This window comes from Lithobates pipiens, unplaced genomic scaffold (assembly GCF_037356315.1).
Source record: "Lithobates pipiens isolate NorthernLeopardFrog02 unplaced genomic scaffold, aLitPip1_a1.2 Scaffold_13, whole genome shotgun sequence".
Classification (NCBI taxonomy): Eukaryota; Metazoa; Chordata; class Amphibia; order Anura; family Ranidae; genus Lithobates; species Lithobates pipiens.
This window is the reverse complement of record NW_027507718.1, coordinates 249,795,706-249,804,865: the sequence shown is the minus strand read 5'-3', so window position 1 is coordinate 249,804,865 and position 9,160 is coordinate 249,795,706.

The following is a 9,160-nucleotide window of genomic DNA, read 5'->3' as shown; positions in this document are numbered from 1 at the left end:
GTTAGTGATTAGCAGACTGTACGTCAGTCCCTATACCAATGAAGGACTGCTGCAGTATAGGGCAGCGGTCAGCAGTAGTGCACGGCAACCCTATGTATTGTGGACCGATAGCGGTCCTTACAGAACAGCAGACTGTAACGCACTCAGGCCTATGTACCGTAGCACCCTATACCAAGTTACCAGTCCTTATAAGAACTTTTGTGGACCAAGCAGGTTGTGTGTTAGTGTTTAGCAGACTGTGCGTCAGTCCCTATACCGCTGAAGGACTGCTGCAGTATAGGGCAGCGGTCAGCAGTAGTGCACGGCAACCCTATGTATTGTGGACCGATAGCGGTCCTTACAGAACAGCAGACTGTACTGCACTCAGGCCTATGTACCGTAGCACCCTATACCAAGTTACCAGTCCTTATAAGAACTTTTGTGGACCAAGCAGGTTGTGTGTTAGTGTTTAGCAGACTGTGCGTCAGTCCCTATACCGCTGAAGGACTGCTGCAGTATAGGGCAGCGGTCAGCAGTAGTGCACGGCAACCCTATGTATTGTGGACCGATAGCGGTCCTTACAGAACAGCAGACTGTAACGCACTCAGGCCTATGTACCGTAGCACCCTATACCAAGTTACCAGTCCTTATAAGAACTTTTGTGGACCAAGCAGGTTGTGTGTTAGTGATTAGCAGACTGTACGTCAGTCCCTATACCAATGAAGGACTGCTGCAGTATAGGGCAGCGGTCAGCAGTAGTGCACGGCAACCCTATGTATTGTGGACCGATAGCGGTCCTTACAGAACAGCAGACTGTAACGCACTCAGGCCTATGTACCGTAGCACCCTATACCAAGTTACCAGTCCTTATAAGAACTTTTGTGGACCAAGCAGGTTGTGTGTTAGTGATTAGCAGACTGTACGTCAGTCCCTATACCAATGAAGGACTGCTGCAGTATAGGGCAGCGGTCAGCAGTAGTGCACGGCAACCCTATGTATTGTGGACCGATAGCGGTCCTTACAGAACAGCAGACTGTACTGCACTCAGGCCTATGTACCGTAGCACCCTATACCAAGTTACCAGTCCTTATAAGAACTTTTGTGGACCAAGCAGGTTGTGTGTTAGTGTTTAGCAGACTGTGCGTCAGTCCCTATACCGCTGAAGGACTGCTGCAGTATAGGGCAGCGGTCAGCAGTAGTGCACGGCAACCCTATGTATTGTGGACCGATAGCGGTCCTTACAGAACAGCAGACTGTAACGCACTCAGGCCTATGTACCGTAGCACCCTATACCAAGTTACCAGTCCTTATAAGAACTTTTGTGGACCAAGCAGGTTGTGTGTTAGTGATTAGCAGACTGTACGTCAGTCCCTATACCAATGAAGGACTGCTGCAGTATAGGGCAGCGGTCAGCAGTAGTGCACGGCAACCCTATGTATTGTGGACCGATAGCGGTCCTTACAGAACAGCAGACTGTAACGCACTCAGGCCTATGTACCGTAGCACCCTATACCAAGTTACCAGTCCTTATAAGAACTTTTGTGGACCAAGCAGGTTGTGTGTTAGTGATTAGCAGACTGTACGTCAGTCCCTATACCAATGAAGGACTGCTGCAGTATAGGGCAGCGGTCAGCAGTAGTGCACGGCAACCCTATGTATTGTGGACCGATAGCGGTCCTTACAGAACAGCAGACTGTAACGCACTCAGGCCTATGTACCGTAGCACCCTATACCAAGTTACCAGTCCTTATAAGAACTTTTGTGGACCAAGCAGGTTGTGTGTTAGTGTTTAGCAGACTGTGCGTCAGTCCCTATACCGCTGAAGGACTGCTGCAGTATAGGGCAGCGGTCAGCAGTAGTGCACGGCAACCCTATGTATTGTGGACCGATAGCGGTCCTTACAGAACAGCAGACTGTAACGCACTCAGGCCTATGTACCGTAGCACCCTATACCAAGTTACCAGTCCTTATAAGAACTTTTGTGGACCAAGCAGGTTGTGTGTTAGTGATTAGCAGACTGTACGTCAGTCCCTATACCAATGAAGGACTGCTGCAGTATAGGGCAGCGGTCAGCAGTAGTGCACGGCAACCCTATGTATTGTGGACCGATAGCGGTCCTTACAGAACAGCAGACTGTAACGCACTCAGGCCTATGTACCGTAGCACCCTATACCAAGTTACCAGTCCTTATAAGAACTTTTGTGGACCAAGCAGGTTGTGTGTTAGTGATTAGCAGACTGTACGTCAGTCCCTATACCAATGAAGGACTGCTGCAGTATAGGGCAGCGGTCAGCAGTAGTGCACGGCAACCCTATGTATTGTGGACCGATAGCGGTCCTTACAGAACAGCAGACTGTAACGCACTCAGGCCTATGTACCGTAGCACCCTATACCAAGTTACCAGTCCTTATAAGAACTTTTGTGGACCAAGCAGGTTGTGTATTAGTGTTTAGCAGACTGTGCGTCAGTCCCTATACCGCTGAAGGACTGCTGCAGTATAGGGCAGCGGTCAGCAGTAGTGCACGGCAACCCTATGTATTGTGGACCGATAGCAGTCCTTACAGAACAGCAGACTGTACTGCACTCAGGCCTATGTACCGTAGCACCCTATACCAAGTTACCAGTCCTTATAAGAACTTTTGTGGACCAAGCAGGTTGTGTGTTAGTGTTTAGCAGACTGTGCGTCAGTCCCTATACCGCTGAAGGACTGCTGCAGTATAGGGCAGCGGTCAGCAGTAGTGCACGTCAACCCTATGTATTGTGGACCGATAGCGGTCCTTACAGAACAGCAGACTGTAACGCACTCAGGCCTATGTACCGTAGCACCCTATACCAAGTTACCAGTCCTTATAAGAACTTTTGTGGACCAAGCAGGTTGTGTATTAGTGTTTAGCAGACTGTGCGTCAGTCCCTATACCGCTGAAGGACTGCTGCAGTATAGGGCAGCGGTCAGCAGTAGTGCACGGCAACCCTATCTATTGTGGACCGATAGCGGTCCTTACAGAACAGCAGACTGTACCGCACCCAAGCCTATGTACCGTAGCACCCTAGACAGACCAAGTTACCAGTCCTGATAAAGAGCTTTGTGGAACAAGTGAGTTGTGAATGATTAGCAGACTGCAGCAGAAGGGCAGCAGTCAAGTATAATATTCTTTCTATATTTGGAAGAAAGAATATTATACGTGTACAAGCCTATTACCGTACCACTGATACCAGTCCTGAAAAGAACCTTTGTGGAACTAATAGTAACAGCAAGTCTTTAAAATTATCCTCACTGCCTGACACACTGCTTCCTGCCTGTCCCTATACAAATTGGCAAAAAAGAGTAGGCTGGAACGATTAGCTGGAACAGCTCTTTTGTGGACCTGATAGTAACAGCTAATGATGATGATGATGATGATGATGAAGAAAGACTAATCTGGCTGAGCTGTCCCTAAAATAGCAGCATACAGCGCTCTGTCCCTTTATCTAAACTGACAAAAGAAACTCAGGCTGCTGACCTAACACCTATACCAGTCCTGAAAAGAACTTTTGTGTACCAAATAGCTAGCGTTTTCTCTGTCCCTACTCCACACAGGATCCTTTCCCTACAGTGACAGAAGAAAGAATGTAAAATGGCCACCGGATCGGGTGTATTTATAGGTTAGGGGGAATGTCCAAGTGTCCATGAGCTGTCATGTCTCAATTGGTTGTCCTGTAACACATGATAAACGTGTCACGAAAGGTTAAAGTTCTTGTATACATTAAACACGTAAGTCCGCCGGGGCGAACGACGGAAAAAGGCGTTCGAACCCGCGGACGGCGAAAGTCGGAAATTCGCCGCGAAACGACCGCCGGGCGAACCGTTCGGCCATCACTATTCATGTGCATGTAAAGGCAGTTGTCACAATACTTTTGACAATATAGTGTATGTACTGTAGATTAATATTGTAATGCTTAGTTAGAAATTGCATATAATAATGAAGACGCAAAAAAGGGCAATATTACATAGTAACGGGTCTCACTTTTGATTAGCTTGCAGGAAACCCACTGCAGACAAACAAAAATGGCAACCACTGCTCCAATGAATTTATAGTAAGCTTTTTAAATTAAAGCGGTTGTAAACCCTTCCATATACCCAGTGAAGTGACTGGCCTCAGGTGATACACAGAGATGAAACAAATTCATACCTCCCAGCTTTTCGAGATGGGAAGGAGGGACACCTATTAGCAAAAGTATGTAGACATAGGACACACCCCCCTTAAAAGAGAATTATACCAAAAAAGATTAGATAAACCCACAAGTGCTTTATTTACTATTACTTTATATATTCCTTTATATTGCCTTTTGAAATGTACAAATGCAGTCATTTAGAAACTGTATGAAAGGTTTAGCACCGGGAAACACTTTTTGAAAGATAAAAAGTGCATTTTATATACAACTATATAGATCAGACCAAAATGAGGGACAAATGAGAAGGAAAGAGGGACAGAGGGACTTTATTCCAAATCAGCGACAGTCCCTTGAAATCAAGGACAGTTGGGAGCTATGCAAATCTTCCAACATAAATTGTTCCTGTTTATCTGCAGTTTTCCCTTATCTACATCTGTACAAACTGCACAATTTATAAAGCTTGTCTGAGCTGTCAGAAAAAAGGGGGTGGGGCGCTGAAATTACACTTTGCAGAGCTTAGTGAGGAGAGATCTGAGAGCTGATTGGAGGAAAGGCACACACAACCATCCACACAGCACAAAGGAACAGTGCTGAGGCTGTCAATTAGTTGGAGCAACCTCCCCTGTCACCTTTTTTTTCTTGGTGTCAGGAAAAACTTGTCAAAAGTGATTCATGCTGATAGCAGAGGAATGAAGCAGCAGACAGAAATGACACTTGGTGATCTTAAGTAAGACAAGTACAGACTGTAGAGGGATATATTTTGTTCATAGTTCATGTCTGAGGTTTACAACCACTTTAAGATTTTTCACAGAGCAAACACAATACAAAAATTTCCCAGCACACTTACCCAGCAAAAAAAATTAATTATAATTTAAAACAATGTTAAAAACAGTTTTTTGATGCACAATATTAGCAAATCTATGTGGCAGCCTCACTGCCTAGTCAAGGCCCATTTGTGAAGTGTGGTCCCTAATTCTAAACAATGGGAGCCTTCATGTTGGCGCATATATAGTAATAAATAAAATGAAGGCAGGGATGCCTGAAGGTGGACCATTCCGCTATGGGCCAGAAGGTATTCATGAGATAGGCTGTCAGTGAGTATGTAGGTGGGGTGCGGTGGGAATAACACACTCAGTCCCAGTGCAGTGAAAGAACTTGTATTGAAATAATGAAAAGACGGTTCACAAATAACACGGTGGGGCGGGTTGGGAGCGCTGTAAATAGCATTTCCAAAACGCGCCTGCCTATTGCAATGAATGGGCAGCGCTTCCAAAACGCTGCAAAACTGGACTTTTTACCTTTTTATCTAGCGGCCTGAAAAGCACAGCTCAAATGCAGCTAAAGCACGGAAAAAACAACGAGCACTTTAGCGCTGTTTTAGGCCTGGTTCACACCTGTGCATGTTTTAGTGCATTTTCAGTTTTGCAGAAACACATTACAGTCCATTTAACTTAGTTTCCTATAGAAGTAGTTCACATCTGGACATTTTTGGAAAGGGGCAGGGACTTTTTTCTGGTTTTTGGTTTCACATCTATGCAGTTTTAGCGTTTTTTGCATTTTGCAGATTTGCAATACAGTTCATTTAACATGGTTTCCTATGGAACACTATCTGTAGTGCAAATCTGCAAAATGCAAAAAGCGCTAAAAATGCATCAGTGTGAATCCAGCCTTATGGATCAAAAAACATGTTTTGAAAAACGCAAAATGCACCTGGGATATGCAAACTGCAACCTGCATAGGTGTGAACCAGGCCTTAGCAGCACTGTAGTGTGAAAGGGGTGTAAAAGTTAGCAGCTACAAAAAGTATATCTGCTGACATTTCATAAACTCACACTCACTCACCTGTCCCATGCTCCAGTGATGTGCTCACCTGAACCATCGCTTCTCTCCCCGGTTCCGGAATTTCAACCGTGGGCACTCATGTGGGACAGGTTGCAGCTTCCTAGACAGGTGCAAGTCCCGCTGCGCCTGCTGAATGTCCTGGTAGCAGTGGCGAAACTTCCGCCATAGCGACACACGCGGGCACTTTGGGACCTGCTCCTGAGTAGGGTCCGGTGAGGACAGGCTGCTCTGCAGGTGAGAGCGGGCAGGTCCAGGGGTCAGAGCCGGCGGCTCCACAGGTCCGCGGGGGAAAGCGCGGGTGCATCCGCGGGTGAGAGACCCAAGGCAGCTCCGAGGGCTGTCAGGAGGCTCAGTTGGTAAGACAGCTGGGCGGCTAGTGGGTGAGCGGGCTGGCCAATCAGGGAGCTGGCTGGCGGGGGTGCATAGAGATGACATCTCTCACCGCCCTGCATTCCTGCAGTGCAGTTCCTCCCTCACTGTGCAGGTAGCTGCGGGAAGCAGAGAGATTACATTATCTCTCTTCTGCCTGACTGATCATCTGCTACCTGACTCTGGGACACAGCAGGAAAATGGCACATCAAGTGACAACCCGTAACATGTGGCAAGCGACGTGGCAAGTGACAATCCGTGACGTGGCAAGTGCCAATCCATAATGCGTGGCAGGCGATGTGGCAAGTGACAATCTGTGACATGGCAAGTGACAGTCCGTAATGTATGGCAGGAGACGTGGCAAGTGACAATCCGGGACATGGCAAGTGACAATCCGTAATGTGTGACACATGACGTGGCAAGTGACAATCCGTAATGTGTGGCAAGGTGACAATACGGGGCATGGCAAGTGACAATCGGGACGTGGCAAGTGTCAATCCGTAATTTGTGTTAGGTGATGTGGCAAGTGACAATCCGTAATGTGTGACAGGTGAAGTGGCAAGTGACAATCCATAATGTGTGGCAAGGTGACAATACGGGACGTGGCAAGTGACAATCCGGGACGTGGCAAGTGTCAAACCGTAATTTGTGGCAAGTGACAATCCAGGACGTGGCAAGTGACAATCCGTAATGTGTGGCAGGTGACGTGGCAAGTGACAATCCGTGATGTGGCAAGTGACAATCCATAATGTGTGGCAGGCAGCGTGGCAAGTGACAATCCAGGACGTGGCAAGTGACAATCCATAACATGTGGCAGGCGACATGGCAAGTGACAATCCGTAATGTGTGGCAGGTGACATGGCAAGTGACAAGTAAAGTTTCAAGCTAGATTATTGCACAGATCTGGAAGAAAAACACAAAGCACACCAAGATACAAGTAAGAATATACAGTATCTCACAAAAGTGAGTACACCCCTCACATTTTTGTAAATATTTTATTATATCTTTTCATGTGACAACACTGAAGAGATTACACTTTTCTACAATGTAAAGTAGTGAGTGTACAGCTTGATGTCCCCTCAAAATAACTCAACACACAGCCATTAATGTCTAAACCGTTGGCAACAAAGGTGAGCACACCCCTAAGTGAAACTGTCCAAATTGGGCCCAGTTAGCCATTTTACCTCCCCCGGTGTCATGTGACTTGTTAGTATTAAAAGGTCTCAGGTGTGAATGGGGAGAAAGTGTGTCAAATTTGGTGTTATTGCTCTTACATAGTTACATAGTAGGTGAGCTTGAAAAAAGACACAAGTCCATCAAGTCCAACCCATGTGTGTGATTATATGTCAGTATTACATTGTATATCCCTGTATGTTGCGGTCGGAGATGGATTAAATTCATTATTTTCCTCAAAATTCTATCAACAATATCCCATAATGAAAACGTGAAAGAAGTTTGTTTGAAATCTTTGCAAATGTATTAAAAATAAAAAAAAAACAACAAAAAGAAGGAAGAAGGACGGGGGAGACCGGGCTCCTCCGCTAGTAAAAGAGCTGCAAGAAGATAGCGGAGGAGGCCAGAAGAAGAACCGGAGAGAGCGGGAGAAGACGCCAGAGAGCGGGAGAAGAGGCCGGACACCGGGAGAAGAGGCCGAACAGAGCGGAAAAGTCCAAAGAAGACCCCCGAAGTCAGAAGAAGACCCCCGGAGCTGATTAATAAATTACTATATAAACCTGTGTTGTGTTTTTTTTATTAATACTTTTTTCCCCAGATGAATGGGTAGGGGTACATTGTACCCCTAGGTGAATTCACATAGCGTAGGGGGCCAGAATCTGGGGGCCCCCTTATTAGAGGGGGTTCCTGGATTCTGATAAGCCCCCCACCCACAGACCCCGACAACCAATGGCCAGGGTTGTGGGGAAGAAGCCCTTGTCCTCCCTCTTTCCCAAAGCACCCCCCATATTGAGGGCACGCGGCCTGCTATGGTTCGGGGGGGGGGGGCATGCGAGGTGTCAATCTTGCCGATGGAGGCGGCAACATTCACTTCCCTCTCTAGTCCCGTCTATAGAATATAAAAAAAAAAGTCACAGTTACTTTGCTGAGTAACTAATTACTTTTCCAATGTAGTAACTGAGTTACTAACGCAATTACTTTTTGGGAGAAGTAATTTGTAACTTTACTAATTACTTTTTTAAAGTAAGATGACCAACACTGGATGCTATAAGCTTGGCACACCTATTTTTGGGCAGTTTCTTTCATTCTTCTTTGCAGGAACTCTCAAGCTCCATCAGGTTGGCTGGGGAGAGTTGGTGCACAGCCATTTTTAGATCTCTCCAGAGATGTTCAATCAAGTTCAAGTCTGGGCTCTGGCTGGGCCAGTCAAGGATATTCACAGAGTTGCCCCATAGGCACTCCATTGCTATCTTGGCTGTGGGCCGTTGTCCTATTGGAAGATGAACCTTCACCCCAGTCTGAAGTCAAGGGCACTCTGGAGCCGGTTTTCATCAAGCATATCTCTGTACATTGCTGCATTCATCTTTCCCTCTATCCTGATGAGTCTCCTAGGTTCTGCCACTGAAAAAACATCCCCACAGCATGATGCTGCCACTACTATGCTTCACTGCAGGGATGGTATTGGCCAGGTGAAGGGCGGTGCCTTGTTTCCTCCAGACATGACGCTTGCCATTCAGGCCAAAGAGTTTCATCAGACCAGAGAATTTTGTTTCTCATGGTCTGAGAGTCCTTCAGGTGCCTTTTGGCAAACTCCAGGTGGGATGTTATGTGTCTTTTACTGAGGAGTTACTGCTTCCGTCTAGCC